At 41.3% G+C, this 27,458-nt stretch overlaps 1 protein-coding gene across 6 annotated transcripts in view; it reads right to left on the bottom strand.

Annotated features, from left to right (window-relative positions):
* PLS3 (plastin 3) overlaps positions 1-27,458 on the bottom strand; it is an 80,145-nt gene that overhangs the window by 40,851 nt on the left and 11,836 nt on the right. For 2 of the 6 annotated variants that reach the window (XM_027609097.1, XM_027609098.2), the window contains exon 2: positions 13,275-13,352. The exons of 3 other annotated variants lie outside the window; for them this stretch is intronic. The gene's annotated coding sequence lies outside the window, so the exon portion shown is untranslated. Of the gene's footprint in view, positions 1-11,333; positions 11,412-13,274; positions 13,353-27,458 lie in introns of those variants that run through there. One more of the 6 variants, XM_027609096.1, reaches the window with a different exon arrangement.

Raw genomic sequence — 27,458 nt, forward strand, 5'->3', positions numbered from 1 at the left:
TGAAGATTTTAAAGGGGAGCCTGGGTGGCTCAGTCGTTAAGCGTCTGCCTTCGGCTCAGGTCGTGATCCCGGGGTCCTGGGATCGAGCCCCGCATCGGGCTCCCTGCTCCGCGGGAAACCTGCCTCTCCCTCTCCTACTCCCCCTGCTTGTGTTCCTGCTCTCTCTGTCTCTCTCTCTGTCAAATAAATAAAATCTTTAAAAAAAAAATGAAAATCTTACAAGTTAAAATTATAGACGCTCTATTCCTCTTCATGGGGCATTCACTGCACTCTAGGGCCTTCTCTCAAAGCAACTAAAACATCCTAGACTGGAGCTTATGAAGCAAAACCGAAGATATGACATCATTATCGCCCTGTACACGGGCAATAGTTGTTCCTCACCCAAGGTTGTAGGGTGTTACAATGGCAAGATGGAAAGACTTGAATGTGGACTCAGAAAGCATCAAGCAGGGTCTCGGTTTTGCTCTTTCCTAGCAGTGTGTCCATGAGCAAGTTTATTTCATCTGGCTCTCAGTCTCCTCATTTGAAAATAGCAACAATAATACCTCCTTCCCCAGGGTCCTCATGAAGATTAAGGATGGCATATGTGAAGGCATGCTGTAAACTATAAAATATTATACAGTAACTTCAAATCCTCAGTGAAAGAAAATGGGGAGGGGCACCTGGGTGGCTCAGTTGCTTGGGCGTCTGCCTTCGGCTCCGCTCGGGTCATGATCTCAGGGTCCTGGTATCCAGCCCTGCATCAGGCTCCACGTCAGAGTCCGCATCTGCATCTCCTTCTCCCTCTGCCCTCCACCCCCCACCCCCCACCCCTGTTCATGCTCTCTCTCTCAAATACATAAATAAAATCTTTAAAAAAAAAAAAAGAAAATGGGGGAATAAATGAATGTCTGAGTAGTTGTGAGAGGCTATATAAAAATAGGTGTAAGTTCTAGTAAGAACCTTTTAAATGGGGTGTATGAAAAGTTTTTCCATTTGCCCTATAATTATTGACTCCAGAGTATAAAGATGTCCTGTGTACATAAAAATTATAAGCCTTTAGTCAAAGTAATTTAAGAAGGATGGGCCCCACGAAAACCTGTCAGCCACTTTTCACCCATGACTCAATTTGGCTCCTTCATTAAGGCCAGTTTCTAACTACAACTTGAAGAGTGGCCAGGAGATACTCTCACAAATGCAAATTTTACTTTAAATATTTCGGGACCACTTTTAAAAATCAATAACAGCTTGTCAATATAATCATATTCTCCCCAATCTGCACATTTTCTTTTCATCAGCGATGAAAAGTAAAAGGTAAAGAGGTAAGAAGTAAATTTACTTGCTGAACAGAAGTTTAACTTCAAGTTCACAGTATGTGATTGACAGGCCAAAAGAAAGTCTTCCCACAAAAGTGAACTTTATTTACATGGGAGAGAGAGAGAGATAGAAAGAAAGAGAGAGAGAGAGAGGAAGCGTGCTGATATTAAAAAAAAACCAAACAAATATTTTTTCCTTCCATTTAAATGTAGCCAAATGAAATACTAATCAAAAGTAAAAGCTCCCAGGGTCTCTGCATTTTTCTGCATTTTCTCATCTGCAAAGCACTTTGATCTGTCCCAAATTCTGTTTCCTCCCTAGCTCCTCTGCCTACCTCCTCTATAAAGGGAAAGCTGCAGGGGGGGGGGGGGGTGGTGGAAAAAAAAAAAGAAAACAACACAGATCCTCTCTCTCCCTAAACATCTGAGACAAAGGAAAACAGATTTTCAAAAAAAGGGAATAAAACGAAAAGCAAACAAAACCTTGTTTGTTGGTTTTTTTCATAAAAGGATATGGTGTACAACTGGGTCTGAATTCAGGGCGTCACCCATAGAGAAATCTTAGGCCAATGAAGTCATCCCTAATTACAGAGTTTGATTAACAATGCGGCAATTATGAAACCACTCCGCGGGCTCATTTAACTACACTCAAACCCTGAACACAAATCTTTGCTGAGAAAGGTGTACGTACAACTGACTACCTGAAACTATCAGTCAAAAATTCTGAAAGGTATTTGATGGGAGGGGAGGAGGGGTGCCTGTTTTCAGCCCCTACAGCGATTCAGTGGAGGCATGCAGCCAACTGAATAATCTATTTACTAATCTCTGTCATTCAGCAGCACGTGGGGCGGGAGGCAGGGCACACACGCTGGGAAACTCATCCGTGGATAATCGGGAGTTGATTATGAACTCTGTATTTCTTCTTCCGGAAGCTGAAAGGGAACGACAGGAGAAACGCAGGGGATATTCACCCAGAAGCTTTATCCCAGCCACTAGCAGGCCAGGTAAATACGACTGGGAAAGGGAGGCTGGTTACTTAAATCAGAGATTTGGCAACACGTATTTAAGCTCGCATAGCCGCCATGAAGGAGAGAGCAACAAAGGGTGGACAAAACATGGAAGAATACATTGTTTCACAATAAATGAAAACAAAACAAAACAAAACAAAACCCCACAGCCACGGCTAAGGGTGAATAATTCAACAGTGGTCAACAAGAAGGGGTGTATTTGTCACCTTCCTTTGTCCAAATCAGGCACTGCTCCGGAACACCCACACTTCACATACTTCCCTGTACTGACAGAAACTGCCACCCTGTCTCCTCCCGAGTCGGGTAAGTCAACAGCACTAGTCTCCAGGTCACATGGGTGTTCAACACCGAGCTCGAGCTCACCGACTCTTCCCATGATTACTCAAGCTCCACACCTGTACTTCCAAGTGACTTTCTACAAGATTTCAACTTGACTGTCTACCCTATTTACTCACTTATTCATTTATATCCAGGCCTTAATGGAAGGCTTATTAGGGGGTACCAGGCACTGTGTCGTGTGCTGCACAAGTAGGGAATTAGGACCCAAAGTCCCAAGAGCTTACTGTCTAGTGGGAGAAACAGAGAGAAAGACAAAGACAATACTAGTGCTCTCATGCTATTAGAGTCCTATTTCCTGAGTGCTGGAGTGAGAGCCGTGGGGTTCAGGAAAGGTTTTCCAAAGAGGACTTTTGAACTTTATCCTAGAACCTAAGTAGGAATTCCTCGGACAGACATCACTGAAGGCATTCTAGATACAGAGATGTGAAGAGAAGATTATATTCTGGAGGTGGAAAATGTAGTTGGTTGGAGCACTGTGCCTGGGATTTAGGACAGACTTGATTGGGAGCCGAAGGTCAGAGTCCACTTTAGAAGGGCTAAACTCGGAGCGCCTGGGTGGCTCAGTCAGTGAAGCGTCTGCCTTTGGCTCAGGTCATGGTCCCAGAATCCTGGGATCGAGCCCCGCACTGGGCTCCCTGCTCAGCGGGGAGCCTGCTTCTACCTCTGCCTCTGCCCCTGCTTGTGCTCTCTCTCTCTCAAATAAATAAATACAATCTTAAAAAAAAATTTAGAGGGTCTCCACTCAAAATCTGGACTTGACCCTCTGGTCCAAGGGAGAAGGAAGCTGAGTGAGGAGGATTCCAGTCAGGAAAGTCTAAGTGTCTACACTTAACTTCCCACTGAATTAGTTCCCATTTTCAGCTATCTCCCCTGCCAAATCAGGTGTCCCTTTCCAGTTCCCCACTTTGCTCTGTCTCTAGAGAAACAAAGGGAGGGTGAAGTAAATAAGCAGTCTGGATTCTTCCATCATACCCCTGGATCACCTCATGTCTGACCATGAGGTGTCCAAAAGCCTTTGAGTTGGTCTATCTCCAGTCTTGTGTCCCTCCAAGGTGATCTTCACACTGCCAGCTCCCTGGGGAGAAGACCGACGATCGAGTCTACAAAACACAGAGTCCCGCCTCTCTTGCACGGCATTCAAGGCCCTATGTGGTTCTGTGTTGAGACCTGCCTATCTTTCCGATGTCACTTCCCATCACGTGCATGGCCCCCTCGACCCATGCTCTAGAAAGATCCCATTTCCCAAGCAGGCCACCGTTTCCTACCCCCTGTTCCTTCTCCTCTGTGCCTCTCTCCGTGGAATGCTCTCCACCCATCTCCTAACCCAGCTCTACAAAAGCTTCAGATTGAACCCACCTGAGATCACAATCCTCTCTGCCCAGGACTGGCTGTGTTTTCTTCTGTGACAACCAGCGTAGGACTCTTTCAGGCAGCTCTGATTTTATTTTATTTTTTAAAGATTTTATTTGTTTATTTGAGAGAGAGAGAATGAGAGATAGGAGCACGAGAGGGAAGAGGGTCAGAGGGAGAAGCAGACTCCCCGCCGAGCAGGGAGCCCGATGCGGGACTCGATCCCGGGACTCCAGGGGGTCATGACCCGAGCCGAAGGCAGTCGCTTAACCAACTGAGCCACCCAGGCGCCCAGGCAGCTCTGATTTTAAATATCTCGTTCTACCGTTGGAGCCTACGTACCAGTGTTTGAGTGGGAAAATACAGTCACCACAAGGATAGCATTTATAACAAAGCTCTTGGATGGAAGGGGCCATATCCCATTCATCTTCATATTCCCAGCCCTGATCACAGTGCCTACAGAGTAGGTAATGATAATAATTAAGATAATGTAATAACATACCATTGTAAGTTTACATTACAGCTGACATTTACGGAGGACTTATTATGTAGGTGCATTCTGTGAAATGCTTTATATACATTATGTACGTTACGTCTCAGAAAAAAACTCTGTAAACCGGGTGATACTGTTATGCCCATTTTACAGATGAGGAAGTGAGCTCAGAGAGGTTGGGTCACTTTCCCAAAGTCACACAGCTCTTGAGAGGTAGAGCCAGGCCTCAAACCCAGGTCTGCCTGCCACTAAAGTCAGTATTCTCAACCATTTTGCTATGTAGCCTCCTGAACAACAGCTTATTGAATGAATTTATTTCCCCAATAAGACTATAACCTTATTAGAGTGGAGATGCAGCTTACTTATCTCTGTATTCACCACAGCCCTTAGAATAATGCACAAACACAGTGCATTTTCTTTCTCTTTTTTAGAGAGAGAGAGAGACAGAGTGCATGCAAGGGGGGGGAGGGGCAGAGGGAAAGGGGGAGAGAGAATCTCAAAAAGGCTACCATGCCCAGCGCGGAGCCAGATGTGGGGCTTGATCTCCCAACCCCGAGATCATGACCTGAACTGAAATCAAGAGTCAGACTCTTAACTGACTGAGCCACCCAGGTGCCCCGACAAAGCATTTTCAATACATATCTTCTGAATAAAAAATGGCCCACGGCTAGTGCCCACAACCATGTCAGCCATGTCTGTCCCCTTGTAGGAAGCTATCATTGCTTATGCCTAAAACAGCATGTCTAATCTCTGCCTGATACTCAGGCCCTCTAGAGCGGTCCTACTGGACAGATCTAACCAGTCTTACATTTCAGCCACACTCCCAATTAGCTTTTCGATCACAATTATTCTCCTGAGCATGTCCTGTTAACTCCTACATCAGTACCTTTTGTTTTATCCTGCCCCTCTTCCTCTTTCCCTCCCTCCCACTAAGGACTCCCTCCCCTGTATCCACCTCTCACACTTACAATGCCCTCCTAATTTTTCTTCTCCCCCTCTCCAAACCCTATTCACCCTTCAAGGTTCAGCAGAAGCCTCACCCTCTCCCAAAGCATGTTTCCCCAGGGCCTCCGCCCCCTGCCACCCTTCCTCTTCAAATCCCACAGGCTTGAGAATCCTGTAACAAAAACTGGCAATTTCATTATGGCCTTCCTCCTCTAGTTATGTTAGAGGATGTGAGGACCGCCTGGCTGGGACATCCGTCGTCCTACCTGATTCAGTTCACCTGCCTCCTCCACACAGCTCCTCAAACTTGCTTCAAGAATAATCTTCCCCAGTAAGAGAGATTCCGTCTTTGACTAATAGCACACAAACGCTTGTCTAACTACTTGCTCTGCTGGTCTCATTTTGAGACTGTTTGTATCTCAAGAACAGCGTCAAAACTCCGTCTTCCTCTTCTATACTCCCACCGTAATAATCCGCTGTCGGATCCCGGGTAGAGGCGTGGCTCAAAAAAATATTCCAACTGACTGCAAGGTTTTGAAGGTTTGAGTGATAATTCCCAGCATGCCCGATATCCAATGACTACTGAAACCATCGTAGGGAAAAAACAAGAGCCTAGGGTCGTTACATACTTTGCCCAAGACACAAGGCTGTGCAGCAAACGTCAAATTAAAAGATTGTGAGTGAAGGTAATGAACTACTGTTACCGTAAAAGCAAAACCAAGGAGGCTACACACTGCTTTGTGGAAAGCAGGCTCATGCCAATTAGAGACTACGCAAGATCCTTGAAAGGCTCCTAACAAATGTGACCATGGTCCTGAGAAATATGCAGTTACCAGAAAACGTAGACAGTGACTCCCCTACCTAAAAGCAACTTGCTTTTGTTACTTAAAGGATAAGGGGGTTCACTTAATCCTTGAGCTGAAATCACTAAAACGGATTGTGGAAAACACACAAAATACAGGAAACAGGTTCAGTAGACTATGTACCGTGGAATTCTCAAAGTTCTTTCTTCAGAACATTCATGTTAAACGGGTGCCGACAATAAGACAGGCCACACTTTTAAAAAAGTAAGGACACCAATGTCTCCCTTCTCCTGTGGCCCATTCCTTCCTCGGTCTGACAGGCTTGTGCTTGATGGGATTTAAAGATTTTATTTATTTATTTGAGAGAGAGAGATCACAAGTAGGGAGACAGGCAGGCAGAGGGAGAGGGAGAAGCAGGCTCCCCGCTGAGCAGGGAGCCCGATGCGGGGCTCGATCCCAGGACCCTGGGATCACTACCCGAGCCGAAGGCAGGTGCTCAACCGACTGAGCCACCCAGGCGTCCCTTCACGGGATTTAAATATGACTTCATTTCAGCCTCCTAAATGCTAAGTATTGTGAACAACCACTCCCACCGTTATCAGTGCTAATAACTTAGTATAAACATAACCAAACACTCAAGTATCTATGTGATTTACTTAAGAATTATTTTCATACGTAAGCCATCACTATGGCACCCATAGTTTCTTCTTTTTTTCTCTTTTTGGTTTTTTTTTTTTTTAGTGATTAGTTCTTAAACTTAACAGCTGACTTTTCTCAAGGGTCAAGGGGTTTGGAGTCTTTGTGCGTTTCCTTTTAGAAAATTTCAATGGAGGGGAGCCTGGGTGGCTCAGTCGGTTAAGCGTCTGCCTTCGGCTCAGGTCATGATCTTGGGGTCCTGGGATGGAGCCCCGCATCCGGCTCTCTGCTCAGTGGGGGGCCTGCTCCTCCCTCTCCTGCTGCCCCTCCCCCTGCTCATTCTCTCTCTCTAGCTCGCTCCCACTCTCTCTCAAATAAATAAATAAAATCTTTTAAAAAATTTCAATGGAATGTGTATTATTGGAAAAGTGAAATGTGCTACTTGGTACAGGAGTAACTGTGAGAGCTTAAGAGGTTATGTGCATCTTTCTGAATTTAATGATTTGTTGCTCTGAAAGTCAAACAAGTGAGTCGAACTCTAAATGCCCTCATGCGTCACAGGTTCTTAGTCCTGAGAGTTAAGGAAAGGTTTGAGCAGAAAGAAGTGGTGATGGATGTTACTGTCGATTATTCCAGCAGTTCAGCATCATTACAAATTGCTTCTGATAGCCGATGTGGACAGCAAAGTTCTACGAAAGCAATATTCAACATGCACAGCATACTTTGTTCCATGAGGTTGTCTTTCAGGCCTAGATCTTCTGCTAATTCTACTTGATGCTGCAGCCATAAACTGGTAAAACTAAGCAGAGGACACGGATAGATGACCCCAAATAAAACTGACAGCATTTTCCCCTGAGGCACAGTTGTATATGCCGTTAGGTTATACGGTATTGAGGACTTGAGAGTAAAGCAACTGGCTGATGGAACATAAATCTGGCTATATTTAGCAACTACGCTTCTATAATTCATTTGGATTAACATAACATGAACACAAAAGTATATTACTTCAGGTAAACAGAGTGTATAATTTCAGGGACATTTGGGAGGTGACCTGAAAAACCTTACCTACTACTTCCATGACAAAGTAGGTTTCAAACTCCAGATGGATGGAGAAATGAACTTTGGAAGGCTCATCAGTGACTGAAGGCTAACTCTACCCTTTATCCCACCCCACGTAGCTGCCCACCTACAACAGCAACTTTGCCCTGGAGGTCGCCTTGAATGTTTAAGGAGACTTAAACATTAGCTTACTATTTAATGTGACGAAGAGATTGTTATCTCCTGCAGGTATGCTGCTCCAACAACACTTGAGATGCAAGAGAGAAGTATAGAGGTTTTATTAAGAAGTGCAGGGAAGCAGAGATGGCTGTTACTTGGGAAGTCATGCATGTCAACTGCATAGCGTTAATTAAACTAAACTATGTTAGCCCTCTTCTGACTTCTCTAGTACCTACAAATAATTAAGCCATCTCAAATTCTCATTTGCATTGTTTTAAAGATTCTATTTATTTATTTATTTTGAGAGAGAGACAGAGAGAGAGAGAGAGAGAGAGTGCACAAGCAGGGGGAGGGGGAAAGGCAGAGACAGAGGGAGAAGCAGGCTCCCCACTGAGCAAGGAGCCCGAGGCAGGGCTCGATCCCAGGACCCCGGGATCAAGACCTGAGCTGAAGGCAGATGCCCAACCGACTGAGCCACCCAGGCACCCCTTGTTTGCATTATTTTAAAGGAGATGCACCACAGCGTCCTAGTTGCTAACCACTAACTCCCCTTACCCAATTCCTGTAGCTCCGCCCCCTTTCATTGCAGGATGACCACCTACTACTCTATTTCTTCCACCAGTCTGGGAGCTTCTTGAAAGCAGGGCTGGTATCTTATTTGACTTTGTATCTTGGCTCACAATAAGCACCTACCAAATGTGTGTTGAATAAGTAAACTCTGATGGAGGCAAGTAGGGAAAGTGAACATCTTTAAACACAAGGCAGGCTAAATAGTTGTCTCCTGTGATTTTAAAAATGCATATTCTATTAGAGAAAGCTGTGAACAAAACAGTCAAGACAAAATAATGTTCCTGCATTCTTCACATGCAATTGGCCTATTAGCATGCTTTAGCTATCTACTCTTGTTTAATGCTTCAAGATACTACAAAAACTACTCAAGATGTTTGCAGCCTGTCCTTTGAATTTAGTCGAAAGTCAAACAGAAAGGCTTTTTTTTTCCTCCCAGAAACAGTTTTTACTTGTTACAATTTTGACAATCAAGTAGCACATTTCACTTTTCCAATAATACACATTAGGCACAAATCGTGCTTTGACAAACCTGCAATTTATAGGTAAAAGTAACGTTTGGAAATAAATGTAAATTGCCCCAAACTAAATTTAGCTATACTTAAATGTTTTATGAAAATTTCCAATAAACACAAAAAAGAAAATAGTACAGTAAACGCTCATTAACCTACCACCCAGACTCTACATTGATCAGCATTTCCCCTCGGCCTTCTTCATCTCTTCTCCCTTTTCTGTCACTTTCCTGAATTATTTTAAAGCAAACCCAGACATCTCATGATTTTGCCCTACATAGCTCTCTTAAGAAATGAGTTCATTTTCTGGAAATACCTCTATTCTATTCTCGAATCCGGCATAAGCTAGATTCTAATCGATCTTTTTTTTCAAGTACCAATATCTATGAGTCACTTAAACCCCAAAGGGTGCCCAATCATGTGTCATTTCCTGGAGGAATATCAAATACTTCCATTTAAAGTAAACGTTTCTTTCTTCTTTTTGTACTTAATAAAAAAATAAAAGGAGATAAGACCTTAAAGTAATGGCTATTTAAAAACAAGTTAGTAACTTTTCCAATAAAGGAAACATTCAATTCAATTTAGTCAGACTGAAGACATTCTTTACATTCTTACCAGTCAAGAGTTTTACAGATATTTCACATATGTCCTAATCATATTCTAAAATCCCCTTTCCCTGTGATGAATACTATATCAAAGCCAAAGATAAAACAACAAAGTGACACCTCTCCTTCTCCTACCAAAAGCCAAGCTTGTATTAACTCCTTGGATTGAAGCAGCACACTCTCCTTTACAAAGGTCTAAGCCTGTCTGTATTTCCGAAGTAAACATTGACACTTTCCCCAAATATCCGAATAATTCATGAAAAAATACATTTGCAGGGTGCCTGGGTGGCTCAGTCGTTAAGCATCTGCCTTCGGCTCAGGTCATGATCCCGGGGTCCTGGGATCGAGCCCCGCATCGGGCTCCCTGCTCGGCGGGAAGCCTGCTTCTCCCTCTCCCACTCCCCCTGCTTGTGTTCCCTCTCTCGCTGTCTCTCTGTCAAATAAATAAATAAAACCTTTAAAAAAGAAAAAGAAAAAGAAAAAATACATTTACTGCTAAAGAAATTAACCTTCACATCGGAGGGGTATTTCATTGTCCTTTCCTATGAAAATTAACATTGAAGCCAAGGGCAACCTTCAGGTGTGTGTGTGTATGTGTCTCTGTGTGTACTAGACACACACACATACATCACAAGGCAAGATCAGACTAGTTAACATGCTTCAATTCAAAACAAAATATTAGGATGCACAACTCAGAAATCACTAGAGCTACAATTTTAGCTTAGACTCTGAGCTAAGCTGAAAGCTTATCTGTTAGTCACTAAAAGTGCCTCCTGCAATGTTACATACCCTGCTTCTATGTTCTCAAATATAGTACTTGTTAACTGAGAAAACACTTCTTACTGCTTACACGCATCAGAGTTGGCTATCTAGCTCTGCTCAAACAAGGAGAAATAAAACGTCTCTGATCACCAATGGATGGAAATCCCTGACGGGTTTGTGGGCACCAGAAATCACCATCACTACCATGTTACAATAACAGCACCAAAATTTCAACACCAATGATTTTCAGGTATCTTGTAAAATATAAACAAACAGTAACACAACTTTGTCATAAGTCGTTTCATAAGAGCAGAATACTCGTCTAATCATAACCTATTCTGTCATGACAGCTACCTCATCTTTTCCACACAATTTTGAAAAACCATTTACGGATCAAAGGCATCAAAGGCATCTGAAATTCTACTCCCCCCCCCCCAAGATATAAACTAATAGTTTCTGTATTTAAACCTCTGAGCCTCTAACGTGATAGACACAGGTATATAATTAAGATTTCAAAAGCAATTTTTAGAAAGTACAAAGTCCCTAGAATATTCCCCAAATAATGAAAAGGCAGAATATAAAGAGATAATTTTAGATTCTAAAACTTCAAAAATTTTCTTTTCTTTGGTTCTCCTTGAGTAAGTAACGTTTAGAATGCATCTCCAAATGCTTAACTACCCAAACACATAGTAAGAATCTCAAGCTTTTCAAATAAATTTCTGCTTAAATATTCAGTCATCGAGAAGTTAGAGCCTAACAAAATAGTATTAAAATAGTTACCCTTCCGCGACGAGAGCAAACCTGTTTCTTTCTCTCTCGCAGCACTAATAGAAGGAACCTCCCACGCCCAGAAAGCCAATCTGGAAACCCAACATTCTTCTTACAATTGCAACTTTGGAGAGCAAGTCATAACACTTCCTGCTAGAAAAAGAGAACACCCTGACAAAGGAATGATACAATGCTTACGAATCCCCTTCCTGACAGCCTTGTGGTATTCTGCCAAATATTAATAAATTCTAACTTTACGAGATGTAGCGAAAAGTTAAATTTTTTTTTTTTTTTTTTTTTTTTTTTTAAATTCCAGCTCCGCTGAAATCCTGCAAGAACACAAGGGAATTTAAAAGTTGGTTCAGGTCAAATAGCTACAACCCACATACCTATTTAGAGCTTGAACATTAGCCAAGTAACCTGCTTATTTTAGAACACATGGAACCAGCTTCTCCCCAGTGCCCAAGTCACTTGTCCATAGGAAAGTACATTACTTAGAAAGGCAAATGAACAGTCTCGGACTACTTGCGTTCTCTATTGTTCATTTCAGTCTATACCTATTCATGCCTTCATACAACATTTATGCTCCATACACTAGGTGTTGTAGCATTTATTGCCAAGGATCTAGGTCTTGTTTTCTTTTGAAAAGGTCAGCTATTGAGTGTGGGAACTGTATTTTCTACAGGCACGGCACACAGGAAGTAAGCCAATACTTGGCTGAACTGAATAATTTTCTATTCAGGGGCAGTTCCACAGAGTAGTTAAGGGCTGTGTGAGTCCTCGGGGAAGTTGCTTAAGCTCCTGTGCCTCTATTTCCTCATCTAGGGAGGGTAATAGTAACGACCTCAGGTAATAGTCACTATCTTGTACATTTGTTGGGATGCTTAAGTGATCTAATATGCGTTCAAAATTGAGATCATATCCTGGCACATGGTAGGCATTGAGTATGTGATAATTGGTAGTCTTCCTACTGAAATTTGCTTTTAAACCAATCGAGCAATTCCAGTCAGTCAATTGCTAAATTAAGCAAATGGTTCTCTGTGAGTGCCTTTTAGGGGAGAGAAGAGAAAATCCATAGGGGTGCTGTGCCAGGCTCAAGAGAACATTTCTAATACTGACATGGGGCAAGTCGATCATTTGAAAGGAAAGGGGGCACAGCGCAAGCGTCAGGGTCTTAGGAGTCTGCCAGACTTGACTTCTGCATGACCTCGCACACTACTTTAGCTTCTCTGAGCCCTAGGTTCCTATCTGTATAGATCGAGCTAATTCCACATACTTCACGGGGTTACTATAATGATTAAAGAATGTCTGGCTCCATCGAGGTGCTAAGTGGCAGACATTATTATGATCCTTCTGGGATATAACATGCGTAATACTGTCAGTCCTATCTATCTAATACGAAGGACAGTGAGATCAGAGACACTCCAGCCCCCCCCCTTTTGAAAGATTTTATTTATTTATTTGAGAGAGAGAGAGAGCACAAGCCAGGGGGGAGCGTCAGGCAGAGGGAGAAGCAGGTTCCCCGCAGAGCAGGGAGCCCAACATGGGGCTTGATCCCAGGACTCTGGGATCATGACCAGGGCTGAAGGCAGACGCTGAACCGCCTGAGCCACCCAGGTGCCCCACTCCTGCCCTTTATAAATAATCGAAAGCAAACCAAAGCATTTTCTGACAACATATTGAATTCTCAAAATAAGGAGGCAACTCCGACTGCACTTGCTTATAAAAAGGTTCAGGGTAGTCCATGTTATGAGGCAGAGTGTTCTCCTGTCCTCATCACTAACTGCCATTAGCGGACCCTGGATTACGTTTTGTCTCCTTAATGGAAGCACTTTATTTCATCAATCACAAAAACTGCATGAAATATCAAAAGACAACAAATCCGGAAGAGAAGGAATATAGCGGAAGGAGCCAGAGGATGTGTTTTTCCATCTGTCTCCGTGGCTGACTCACTACGTGAAGCCCCTTCAACGTTCCGGAGTCTCGATTTCTCCATTTGTAAAAGTGAGCACAGCATTATCGGCCTGCGGCCTGCCAGGGAACATAGGACATAGTAAGTACGTCTCGAACACTTGGAGCTAACCGGCAGGAAGGACATACATGTGCGTATTATCATGCATTTTACAGAAAACCGGGGGTGCAGACAATTGCCTCAGGCAAGGTGACAGTATCCGCCTTAGACCCGAAATGGTGGGTTTTCCCAGCCTTACCTTCTCTGCGCCACACTTGTCCCGTCCAACCACTTAGATGGGTCTGTCTCAAGGGCTATGGACCTCTTCAATAATAATGCTACCTGGGACCAGCTTCCCTTGACCTGCCCTTGGCCATCTGGAGGGAATGTGTCTCCTTTCTAGCTTTGTGAACTCTAAGGCTAGTCTGTAATCACAGGGAGATCCCGTCAACACCCAGTCTCTGGTTTTAAAGTCTATTGGCAACATCGCAGAATTCAGGTAAACTGCAAAACCTCGTGAGGTTGTGAACGTTCCCGGGATGGATGGATGGATGGATGGATGGATGGGTGGGTGGATGGATGGATACTCCCTTCAAAAAGGCCCATCTTCTCCTGAGGAACTACGAGGCCATTTTCGAAAAGACAGTTCTACCGCCTCAGTAGTTGAACCAGTTTTAGGCTGCAGCCCATTTTGTAACCTCAGTGTCTCATCCTCTAAGGTATGTGTGGGTGTGCAGGGCCGGGGTTGGGGGGCGTGTTGGTGCGTGTGCCTGCGTGTGACTCTTGTGTGGGAACAGAATCTCTGCTTTTACTATGGGTAGTGAAAGTTGGTGTGGGAACAGAAAATGGCGGCAGGGGTTGTGGAAGACGTTCCACGTTTTTTCTAAGCAGGCCACACAATGAAAACCACATTGGCGCCGCATTCCAAATCCACCATGATGCACGCTCAGATGGTACAACTAGATCCATAAAGTGAAAAGCTCACACATGCGCACCTGTGGACGGACGGACGGACACACACACCCACACCCACCCACCCACCCACCCACACACACACACCCTAAGGGTGGAAAGGAAGGAAAGAGGCACACCCAAAGTTGCCTGAGAGTTTCACAGACGTATCAGGGTAACTCTCATTCAAACGTCACGCTCTCCACCACACCCAGTACCGAGTATATTCTTTCCATGTGTGACATATACACTGTGCTTAGACACACCTCAGCAACACTGACCTATTGTCCTCTAATGAAACACGATTTTACCCATCTGCATGCCTTATAAGGTGAACAAAAAATAACAACACTCACAGTGAGTGAAGCTTCAAAGCAAAGGGATCGTACAGAGATTACAGGCAGGGAACTGCTACTGTATTTTGGACAATATTGGAAAGTTTAGGAAATTTATACTAGGAACAGTTATTAGGTACATGAACTTCCTGTGGCATGGATGTGTCTGCTTTAACAATCAAGTGTGTCTGGCTTATGTTATCATTCTTTTCATATTTGAGGTGGAAATAAGCCACAAATATATCTTCATTATTTCAGTATTCCAAGGGATGTCTCCTCAACAGTAAGGATGTATTAGCTCTTTATTTGTGTAACAAAGTAATCAAAATCTTAAAATAGTATGTCTTATTATTACACATTAAATTATATACTTTGTCCTAATGCACTAAAACAAAAGGTTGAAATACATAGAAGGTAGTTTTAAGCATTTGAGTCCTCCAAAAATAGTCAGCTGAACTACAGACAGGGCAAGGAACCGATTTAAAAGACATCTGTTGTGACTACAGTTAACAATACTGAAATGTATATTTGAAGTTTGGTAAGAGAGTAAATTCTAAAAGTTCTCATCATAAGAAAATCTAACTATGTCTAACTAACTATGCGAGGTGTTGGACATTAACTAGCCTTTTTGTGGGGATCATTTCACAAATATACATACATCGAATCATTATGTGGTACTCTGAAATTAATGCAATGCAATGTTAATGTCAATTACATCTCAATGACACTGGGGGAAAAAAGCCATCTGTGTTATGTTCATAGATAGTAAAACCATACAAAAGAACAACTCAGATGCCATACACCTTTCTATCCTGAGGGTCTCATTCAAAAAAAAAAAAAGAAGAAGGAAAGAGGAAAGAAAAGGAAACAGGAGAGGAGAAAGGAAAGGACCAGAAACAACAACAACTCAACGATTCCTAAATTTTTGGCCTCGGGACTTGAGAACCCCAAAGAGATTTTTGATATGAGGGTTAGATCTATCAATGCATTTATCACATTAGAAACTACAGCCAGGAAAATTTCAAGGTATTTATTTAAAGTAACAATAAACCATCACATGTTAACATAAGTAACATCTTTAATGAAAATCACTAGAGTCCCCCCCCCAAAATGAGTGGAAAATGTATTGTTTACATTTTTGCAAACTGCTTTATCATTTAACTTAATACAAAGACAAGTGGATTTTCATACCTGCCTCTGCACTCAATGTTGTTTTAGGTTCAAGTGTATTCAGAAAATATGGCCTCGCACAGATACATTGTTGGAAGAAGTATTTTAAGAGCCCTTTCAGATAATTATGGATATTCTTCCTTATAATGCTACACTGAAACTTGAGAAGTGGTAGTTTCTTAAATGTTAGTTACAGTGTGGAATTTGATACCATACAGATGAATTTTTCCTACTCTGTTACATTAAAATCCATTGGTCTCCCTTGCACATTAAATGGGCCTTTTAGGGGCATCTGGGTGGCTCAGTCCTTAAGCATCTGCCTTTGGCTCAGGTCATGATCCTAGGGCCCTGGGATCGAGCCCCACATCGGGCTCCCTGCTCGGCAGGAAGCCTGCTTCTCCCTCTCCCACTCCCCCTGCTTGCGTTCCCTCTCTTGCTGTGTCTCTGTCAAATAAATAAATAAAATCTTTAAAAAAAAAATGGGCCTTTTACCCATGCCTGATTTCGTAACATCACGCACGGGTCATTTGGAACAATACTGTTTGACTAATGTAGATCTTCCAAATGTTGTCCCACTTCATTTTACAATATCTAACAAATCACTTTCATTAAAAACACCACTGATCTCAGAAAAATCTATGTATTGACACTTGATGGCTGATGCAAGCTTTCAAAATTTTGAATTTTTGCCTGAGAGCTCTAATTTTATCCTTGGCAACAAATACTCTCAGTTGTTTGCCTTGAAGTAACAGGCACACTTGGTTCATTTTTACAAGTTTTTAAGTAATCTCTATACCCAATGTGGGTTTGAACTCACAACCCCAAGATCAAGAGTCGCATGCTCTCCCGACTGAGCCCGTGAGGTGCCCCTCACTTGGTTCATTTTTGATAAGATATCTGCAAAATACTCAGGTCTGAATAATCAGTTAGTGTGTCATTCAATCTTTCAAGTAAAAACAGTTTTCTATTTTGAAAAGATGCGGCTAATTTAGCTTGCAACTCAAACAACTGCACACGTACTTTTCCTCAGGACAACCAGTGTCCATCCAGCAGAAAAGCTTTAAATATTAAAAGATATATGCCCAAGAGTTCAGAGTTAATAAAATTAAATTTTCCTGCTTCATTAAGGACATTCATAAATGAAAGCCATGTTGTAGGTCTTTAACTCTAAGGGTATGGGATTGAATACAGTGACTACTAATATAGGGCGGTGCCGCTACTTTGCATCTTGCTAAGGCACCAGGTAGTTTTACCACCATTGCTTTGGCACCTGCGGTGCAAATGTCAACAAAGATGAAAAAGCAAGTAACATCTTAGTGTCAGTATGCAAATAATTTTGATCCCCAGGGGCCCATAGACCAACACTTTTTTAGAGAACTGGTGCTTTATTTAGTAACATTTCTCATGGAGTCATCGAATTTTAGAGAGACAAAACACATAATGTGTGTAGATTTCTTTTTAAAGATTTATTTATTTGTTTTAGAGAGAGAGAGAGCATGAGCGGGAGGGACAGAAGGAAAGGGAGAGAGAATCTGAAGACTTCGCACTGTGTGTGGAGCCTGACGTGGGGCTTGATCTTACAACCCTGAGATCACGATCTGAGCTGAAACCAGCTGGATACTCAACCGACTGTGTCACCCAGGCGCCCCAGGTGTGTAGGTTTTGACAAGAAATTTCAAAACTGAGACTACAATTACCAGAATTGCATGGATAGGTTTTCATGCGAGTTCTGTGGCTGCTGAATTATGAAAAGAAAATTAATGCATTGATATCAATTCTGAGGGGACCATTATACAGCTTATCCATTCCAAGGCACATTTTGCAGAATGAGGTTCATGTCTGTAAGACATGAATTTATCATGATAGTGTAGTTGAGAAACTTTTAATAAATTTTTAAATTAAGAATGGCAATATATTTGTTACAAAATTGTTTCAAAATACCCAGCTCATGGGTGGCAAATCAGATTTATCTTCTGATAAACAGTTAAGTGTCTCTCTGACATAAACTAAAACGCAAAGAAAGGGTTTGAAAGTTAAAGTCTGTGTGAAATGCCGAAAGTATTACTATATTAAAATATTAAAAACTAGGGGCACCTGCCTGGCTCAGTCAGTAGAGCATGTGACTCTTGATCTCAAGGTCATGAGTTCAAGTCCCACATTGGGCCTAGAGCTTACTTTAAAAAAATAAAAATAAAGAAATAAAATATTAAAAACTAGGTGTGCTGTGGGGTGCCTGGGTGGCTCAGTCGGTTAAGCTTCCGACTTTTGGTTTAGGCTCAGGTTGTGATCTCATGGTTCAGGATGGAGGTGCATGTTGCATGGCTCCGTGCTCAGCAGGGAGTCTGCTTCTCCCTCTCCCTCCGCCCCTCCCCCCACTCGCATGTGCATTCTCTCTCAAATAAACAAATCTTTAAATAAATACATAAAAATTAACTTTTCATTTTATTTTTTAAAAGATTTTATTTCTTTATTTGTCAGAGAGAGAGAGAGAGAGAGAGAGAGCACAAGTAGGGGGAGGGGTAGGCACAGGGAGAAGCAGGCTCCCCGCTGAGCAAGGAGCCTGATGTGGGGCTCGATCCCAGGACCCTGGGATCATGACCTGAGCCGAAGGCAGATGCTCAACCCACTGAGCCACCCAGGCATCCCAAAATTAATTAATTAAAACAAGATATGCAATAGTACCTGTGGATAATATATGGGGTATTTTAAAGTAAATCCCAAACAAATAAAAAGGAAGGGGAGAGAAAAGATGAAATAAGAACATCAAATATTGATGATTGTTAAAGCTGGGGGTAGAATTCGCATATGCTATTTTACTTTGTATGTTTGAGAATGTCCATGAAAATACATTTTACAAAATTCCATGTGCTTAGAAGAGAGTATTCAGTACACTGGCAAGCAAAAATAAAATTCCTGGCTTATCTTCATTCACTGAGACAAATATCAAATGAGCATCCGCTCTGTAAAAGGCACTGTACTCGATGGCATCAGGAAATATAAGGGTTATGAAACATGCCTTTCACACCCAAAGGGCTCACTCAGAGCATCTGTGTCCATATATGTCATGAATTACCTAAAATGGTTATACTGACATATTATGCTGCGGCCGTCCTTGGAGGGAACCTATCCTATTGCAAAGCACACACTGGGCCCACTGAATTGTCAGTCATCACAATCCAATCTTCAGAAAAGAGAAAGGGCAAACAGCAGGAAAAGAAAATACAAACAGAAACTGAGACACGAAGAAACGAGAGAGCCTCTCTGGTGTTGCTCTCTAAAAGGAAATGAACAAGGGATGTAAGCGAATATGGGCATGACCACATCGTGTTTCCACCACAAAGCCATCATCTTATTTCGCTGCAGGACAGGAACCATCATGTCATATCCTTTGACTCAGCTCTTGTACAACTCACATGGGCAAAAATAACTGAGCAATACGTTCATTTTCCGTGGAGAATGCTAAGTATTCTAGAATCCTTCAAATGACTGAAGGCAACGTTTATAAATGCCATACGTTAGGGCTCCTGTGTCCTTTTCACCCCCTCCCTCCACACGAATTAAAGCCCATCCTGAAGAATAAATCCACACGTTAAACTAGTAACATTCCTCAGTTACTCAAGGGATCTGATTATAACATTAATAAGTGAAAAATAAAAGTGACAAGCAAAAAATCAGTTATTTCCTTATCAGGTTCCAGCCTCCTGCCATGGATTCCAAACAAATTGTCAATTTTTCCCCTATTCCAACTTCAGATAAAATGTGTAAGAGTTCTCGAGACTCATGCAATGAAAGTCTTCAAACGCTGAGAGTATTAAATGATTTAAAATTGCTCTGCTGCTTCAATATTTAATATTTATTAAGCTCTAGGAAGGCAGTGATTTGTCTGCTTCGTTTACCAATCTATCTCAAGCATCTAGAACAGTGCTTGGCACACATAATATATGACAATGACATTGCATCCAAAAGGAATTAAATTCGGGGCACTTGGATGCCTCAGTCAGTTAAGCATCTGCCTTTGGCTCAGGTCATGATCCTGGAGTCCTGGGATCAAGCCCCACACCTGGCTCCCTGCTCAGGGGGCAGCCTGCTTCTCCCTCTCCCCACCTGCTCATGTTCTCTTTCTCACTATCTCTCACTCTCTCTCTCTCAAATAAATAAATTAAATCTAAAAAAAAGGAATTAAACTCATTTGCTATGGTGGTTTATTACATAACCAAGAACAAACTTTTAGCGCTTGTAATCCAAAACCAAATATACACATAAAAGGCATCTACTCTTGTCACACTGGGTGACTCTACAAAATAAGAGGATTTCTGAGAGCTAATCTGGCAAAACAAACTGTAGGTAACATCTTCCCAGTGGCACCGAATCCAGGATCATAATGAAATATGAAGGGAAGGATTCTTAAAGTTCTCTGCTCTTAGGAAATAAAGGCCCTTTAGAGGAAAGAAGTGGAATGGAAAGTAGAAAGAACTCTGAATTTTATCGACTTTTCCCTCAAATTTACCACACAAAGAAAGAAAAATCTCACTTAGCTGTCAAGACACCACTGCTGATAGTTTTCTAAACTTTAAAAGAGTACTTTTCAACCTCACAAGGAATACTGAAACCTTCAAAAGAAGCACGGCCTTAGCATTTCCTGCCTGCCTGCCCTAGTCCAAGATTAGCCTTGTCAGTTCTTAGGAAGACCTATAAAACCCCTTTAAATGACTAACTCAGATGAAGTGGTAACATGAAGCAGTAGTTTATAAAACGCTGGTTTCTACTTGTTACCAGATGTTGCCATCACTTCAAAGTGTTAAATGCATTCATGAAGGGGTTCAGATATATTTGCATGTGAAATATTTTCTGACTTCCGCTATTACTGTGGAGACATGTTCCCAGAGAAAAATTGTTGCCTCATTGTCTAATAAAACATCTTTAAGGTTGCCAATATTCACTTCAAGAACCACCAAGTACTCTAGGTGAATCTAACCCTTCAATGTAATTCTTGCAAGCACCTACATACATTTTCAAAACACAACACAAATTAATTCCATTTCATTGGGAGTTTGCCATGAACAGCCAGCTTAAAGGTCCAGCTTAAAAATCCAAATTTTTGTGTATGTATGCTTTTGGAATTTTTTAGGCAAGTACACAGTCCCCAGCTTTACCCCAGGTACCAGGTTACTTTACTAGGTATCATTTAACAATTGCACAAAGTTTTCTGCTTCTATCCATTCTTTTATGATTACTTTCTTTGGTTATGTTGCCATTAATTTTTATTAGCTTAATTAAAAGATTTTTTGCATCTCCAGGGAGAGTTTAATTCAACAACAATGGTCGCTATTTTCCACACATAATGGTCATTTGTTAAATTTAGCCCAACACAGAATCCTGAATACAATGTAGGGTTATCCTTAAGACTGGCTGCAAAAATACTGTGGTCTCATAGAGTGTTATCTGCCCTTACTATTCCAACATGTGGGAGATGCCCCATAAATGTTATTAATTATATTTTTGCTAAGATGCCCAAATTTTATTTCTTTGAGAATGAAGTTGAATCTATAAACATTACACTATGCTGGCTCTGGTTTTGAGACCAAATTATAACTGACCAGTGCTGCTTGCTCAATATTTTATTTGGCAATCTGTTAGCTGGTACAGCTAAAAAGTCTCATTATAATTCTGCCACAAAGCAAATGGCTTGTATGGCCTTCACTTGCTAAAAATCATATTGTTAGCAAAAAGTCACCCACACCAGGGTAACTTCTTCCGTCTCTCAGTTTATCCCTTTCCCTGGTACTATGTTACCTCAGAAGTTGGCTAAAACTGCTAGCCGTGTTCTTTTAATGGGGTAGACTGTCATAGGCTTAATGATTCTGAGAATTCATTGCTTTATTTTTTTTGCAAAATTTTTAAAGATTTTATTTATTTGAGAGAGAGAGAGAGAGTGAGTGAGCACATGAGCAGGGGAGAGGGGGAAGCAGGCTCCCTGCTGAGCAGTGAGCCCGACGTGGGGCTCTATCCCAGGACCCTGGGATCATGACCTGAGCCAAAGGTGGACACTTAACTGACTGAGCCACCCAGGCGCCCCTGAGAATTCACTGCCTTAAAGAATGCACTTTTAAGCCTCTCATTAGACCAAATAAATACAAACAAATGTAGATAACCTCTATGTGAAAAAAGAAACTGGAATATCCATTTATGATGGGCACCATTTCACTGCATTCTTCCTTAAATTACATGCTTTTTTCGATTACAGGGAAGGTTATGGTGCAGCCGTGGCCATTACCTAAACAAAGTTAGGTGTAGGTGAGGGGGAGAAACAATGGCTGATATTAGTGGTGGTAAAATTCACTATAATGATTACACTAAAACAATGAGCCATAGGCTCTAACTTAGGGAAGTTTTCATTATTGAGAAGCTAATTCTGCTAACTGTATTTAAGGTAGTACAGTTGGACTGTGATTTTCAAATTCCTATCTAAGCCTAACCACTTGATACCACATACACAATGTTATAGGCCACCAGTGATATATTTTGTTAAAGCAATAAAAGCCGATCTAGAATATAAAGCAGGATGGGAAAGATAGCCAGAGGTTTTTTGGTGTCTCCACCCTGAATCCTTAAGCAGAAAGAAGGGTGGAAAAGCTTTATCTTGAGAAAGCAAGACAGAAATGAAAGCACGATCTCAGTCACTTTCCCTCACCCAAAAGCAACAAGGTGACATTTTCTCTTCTATTCTTCTTCAACCCTAATCAATTTAACAGTCCCCTTCTTTTTTTTTTTTTACACCTAAGTTTCCAAGTGTCCTATTTAAATTAAGAGGTTTACCAGATTCTTTTTGTAATTTTTAAGACTTTCTTTTGCAGAATCAAAGATCAAAGCAGGAGAACGCACAAAAGTTTTCATTTAAAACTTTTGATTTACTATTCGTGAATAACAAACACATCGCAAACTTCAATACCCTAAATCCCAATGCTTTAGCGGCATATTCTATTTTGCTATTTGAGGAAATGCATTTGTTTAAAACAACAGGAGAGGTAAACCATAATTTCCTTAAGGCAGAACAATAGGTTTAGGAACCTTGCACACAAAAGTCTAATGTAGGGGTGGGAGGGTAGGGTAGGGTCTTAAAAATTCTGGAAGTAAGCCTTCAGAAAAGTTTTAAATTAAAAAATAGGTCAATGACTTACAACCTGAAAGTTATGTATCTAAATCAAGAATGTGACATTCCTTTGAAAAACAGGAACGTTTCCAATTTTGACAATCAAAAAAAGGCATCCAAGTTATGTCTGAAGAGAAATGACCAATTAATATTCATTCAATGATTTAAAAATCACAGCAGTTGGGGCGCCTGGCTGGCTCAGTTGGTGGAATGTGTGGCTCTTGATCTCGGGGTCGTGAGTTCGAGCCCCACGATGGGTGTGGAGATTGCTTAAATAAATAAAAAAATCTTTAAAAAAAGATAAATAAAAAATAAAAATCATATAAACTGGGACGACTGTAGAAAATAAGACCTAGCATGAGACCACAGAAGGAATTAAATTGTCTTCCTTACTGGAATTACCATTTTTAACTTAATTAACATTACATGTGCAATCTCAAAATTCTAATTCATTAATGCAATTTTCTATCAACATCCTGCAGAGTTTTGCGTAGTCACAGACCAGCTTATTCTAAAAACTTATGTGGAAACAAATAGGTCTTGGCATAGGTGAAATATACTGAAAAATAAAGTAGGTGGAATCACTCTGCTTGGTGTCAAATCTGATCTTGTGGCTGCAGCAACCAAGACAAGGTGGGATTGGCAGGGCAACAGACACAGAATGATGGAACAGCCCAGAGAACCCAGAAATGAGTACATACATGAGTATGCTCAACTGATTTGTGACAAGGGTGCAAAAGCACATCAGTGAAGGAGTGGTGCTTGGGCAACTGGAGAACCATTAAAAAAAAAGAAGAAGAACTTCAACCTAAACCTCACACCTTTACACAGAAATTAACTCAAAATGGGTCACAGACTTAAATGTGAAACATAACCCCATACAACTTTAGAAAGGAAATTTGAAAAACTCTTCCTGAACCATGTTTGGTGAAGGAGTGTTAGGACATGGAGAAGACAGTCCATAAAAAGAAATAGTGACAAATTTGGGCCTTGTCAAAATAAATACTTTTGTTCTGTGAAAGACCTTGGTTCAGAGGATGGAAAGCCAAGTTACAGACTAAGAGAAAATAGTTGTATACCACATATTGGGCAAAGGACATCTCACAACTCAACATTTAAAAAATCCAATTAGAAAAACAGGCAAAAGACATGAACAGATATTACACCAAAGAGGATATACAGATGGAAAGAAACACATAAAAAGATGTTCAACATCGTTAACCACTGGGAAATGCAAAATGAAACCATAATGAGAAATCACTACACACCTATCAGAATGGCTAAAAAAACACAAAAAACAGTGACAACACCAAATGCTGGCAAAGATGTGGAAAAACTGCACCACTCATACATTGCTGGTGGGAGATTAAATGGCACAGTCACTTTGGAAAAACATTTTGGCAGTTTCTTACAAAACCAAACATGCAACTCTCCTACAACCCAGAAATTGCACTTTTTGGGCATGAATCCTAAAGAAAAAACAACTTACATTCACACAAAAACCTGTACATAAATGTTTACAGCAGCTTTATTTGTAATAGCCAAAATTGGAAATGGCCCAGATTTTCTTCAGTGGGTAAGTGGTTCACAAAACTGTAGTACATTTGCACCATGGAACACTACTCAGCAATAAAAAGGAAGTGCTGATACAGATGGCTTGGATGAATCTCCAGAGACTTAGGCCCAGTGGAAAAAAAAAACTCCCAAAATTACATACTCTGTGATTTCATTTATTTTAAAAGATTTATTTATTCACTTGAGAGAGTGAGAGTGAGCACAAGCAGGAGGGGCAGAGAGAGAGGGAGAAAGAACCTTAAGCAGACTCCGCGCTGAGTGCGGAGACTGATGCGGGGCTTGATCTCACCACCCTGAGACATGACCTGAGCCAAAACCAAGCTGGTTGCTCAACCCGACTGCGCCACTGAGGTGCCCGTGTGATTTCATTCATACATTTATGAAATGACAAAATTATAGAAATGCAGAACAGATTAATGGTTTCCAGGGGTAGAGATGGGGCAGGGGGGAAGGAAGTATGTGTTGTTATAAAAGGGTAACAAAAGGGATTCTAGCAGTGATGGAACTTGGCTTTGATTCTGCACTATGGTCTTGCAAGAGATTCCCATTGGGGGAAACTGGGTAAAGGGTACACAGGATCTTTCTGTGTTCTCTCTTGTAAGTACATGTCTACGATTATGGCAAAGTAAAATTTAAAAAAAATCTAATTCACACTTAACCACAGAATATAGTATAATTAAATTGAGAAGGAAAAGAGAAGAACATCTACTTGCAATAATACCATATTTCAACATTATTCCCACAAATCTTTCTGAAACATTACTGACAATAACTATTACCATAATAGCCTTAGCATAAGACAGTCAATTCATGACTCCATTACAGTATCTGATCTGGGTCAAAGATACTTTTTTTTTCCTGTTCCATACCAAAATAAAAAGCTGAAATAAAGGAGAATTTCAGGGCTAAAACTCATCAATGTTGATAATTTAGGTATCTGTTCTTGGAATTATTTACTAAAGTGGCCAGGTATTCACATGGCTCACTCCTTGATCTCCTTCATGTCTTGCCCCAAACATCTTCCTGTCAGTGAAGCCTTCTGTGACCACCTGATTTGCAAATAGCAATGCCCCTCTTCCCACTCACTAGACCCTCATATTGGGGCACCTGGGTGGCTCAGTTGTTAAGCACCTACCTTCTACTCAGCTCATGATCCCAGGGCCCTGGGATCGAGCCCTGCATTGGGCTCCCTGCTTGGCAGGAAGCCTGCTTCTCCCTCTCCCGCTCCCCCTGCTTGTGTTCCCTCTCTCACTGTGTCTCTCTCAAATAAATTTAAAAAATCTTAAAAAAAAAATACACTATATCATGGTTTTTTTTCTATCTCCCCCTAGTAGGATGTAAACCTCATAAGGCGGTAAGTTTTGTTTGTTTCAGTCAGTTATTATCACCAGTGCCTAGTACACTACCTGACCTATAGAAGACATTCAGTAGATATTCGAATAAATGAATGATATGGAATTTTGTGTGTGTGTGAGGAGTCAAACAAAGAAGAAATACTGGCTCTCTCAGAGTGACAAGAGCCACTTTAAAAGAAATCAAGAGTGATAAATCCCAGAATGTATATCCAATATACTGACACTAGAGTTTTCAAAATCTTTGGATACATCACAATATAGGAAACTTTGTAATATCAGTAATTAGAACTGCAGTTTTGTTAGCGTTAAGAGTAGTCTGGACTGAATATATGACCTAGAAAAATAATTCACCACTGTAAAGCCATTGCTAATGAATTTCCTTTAGCTATGAAGAGCTGGCCGAGTTAAACCAAGCTGCTTAAGTTATAGGTGAAGTGTGTCTCATAAGAGTTCATGTCAACTTGAATGACCTGGCATTTGCCATTTTGTTAACACCTGAAGGAAGACGCTACTTAGTATAAGCTAATTCAGAGAGGAAGAGCCTTTCCCAGTAAACAAAGCTGGATTCTGGATGTGGTGTTTAACTTTATGGTGAGAAGAGTGATGAATTAGGTATCAGGAGACCCCATCTTCCATCACTGTCCTCTACCTTGGTATGCTGGGGGGCAAGTCAAAATCAACTAGACCTCTGTCACCTCATCTATAAAAATCAGAGGCTGGATGAGACTCTGAGCTCTTCAAACGATGGCCCATTGTTTCATCTTGGTGATACCAGTGCCTGGCACACTTGATAATTAATAAAGCCCTGTTAAATGAATTAAGTAATTATACAGGGAGTTGTAAATGGCTCTCCTGGAAATTATATCTTTTCTTGGCTGAACTACAACCCTCCTCTCTCAGGGAGGCCTATCCTTATGTAAGGGCCCGCAAGATATGCACTGCCCATAAGACTAAGGAGATGGGGTGGGGGGGGTGCCTGGATGGTTAAGTATCCGACTCTTGATCTCAGCTCAGGTCTTGATCTCAGGGTCGTGAGTTCAAGCCCCACATTGGGCTCCATGCTGGGCCTGTAGCCTACTTAAAAAAAAAAAAAAAAAAGACTAAGGAGACTGGATCCAGAAACTTCTCTGTGGATTGAATCCAGAACATAATGGGAGAGGTGTGTTCTAGGTATCATTAGCTATTTTGACCTGATGCCGGTGAATCCGAGGTGGTCAAGGGTGCTTGAAAGAAAAACTCTGATCTGAAACTGAAGGGGATTCTTTTTCTCATATTTTAAGTCAGTAGGTAAAGAATCCCTCAAACTTAACATCAGACTTCCTAAATGTAAAACACCAAGCTCTTCTGAAAATGGCAAGCATTAAATGTATTCAATATTATTTCTGGATGGATAAACAAGAAACTAGTTCTAATGGTCAGCTCCTGGAAAGAGAAATGGGGGACTGGGGTCAGGGGCAGGAGGCTCATTTTCTTTTCTTTATGTCCCTTTATAGCTTTTCAATTTTGTTCTGTGAATTTGTTTCATATTCGAGAAGCAAATTAAAAAATAAACATACTAGATGTGCTCAATAATGGTCTAGCTCAACTGAAACCATTGTGTTTCAAAGCATTTATCATTTACCTGTGCACTACTTAATACTTAATAGGTGT

This window comes from Zalophus californianus, chromosome X, assembly GCF_009762305.2.
Source record: "Zalophus californianus isolate mZalCal1 chromosome X, mZalCal1.pri.v2, whole genome shotgun sequence".
NCBI lineage: Eukaryota > Metazoa > Chordata > Mammalia > Carnivora > Otariidae > Zalophus > Zalophus californianus.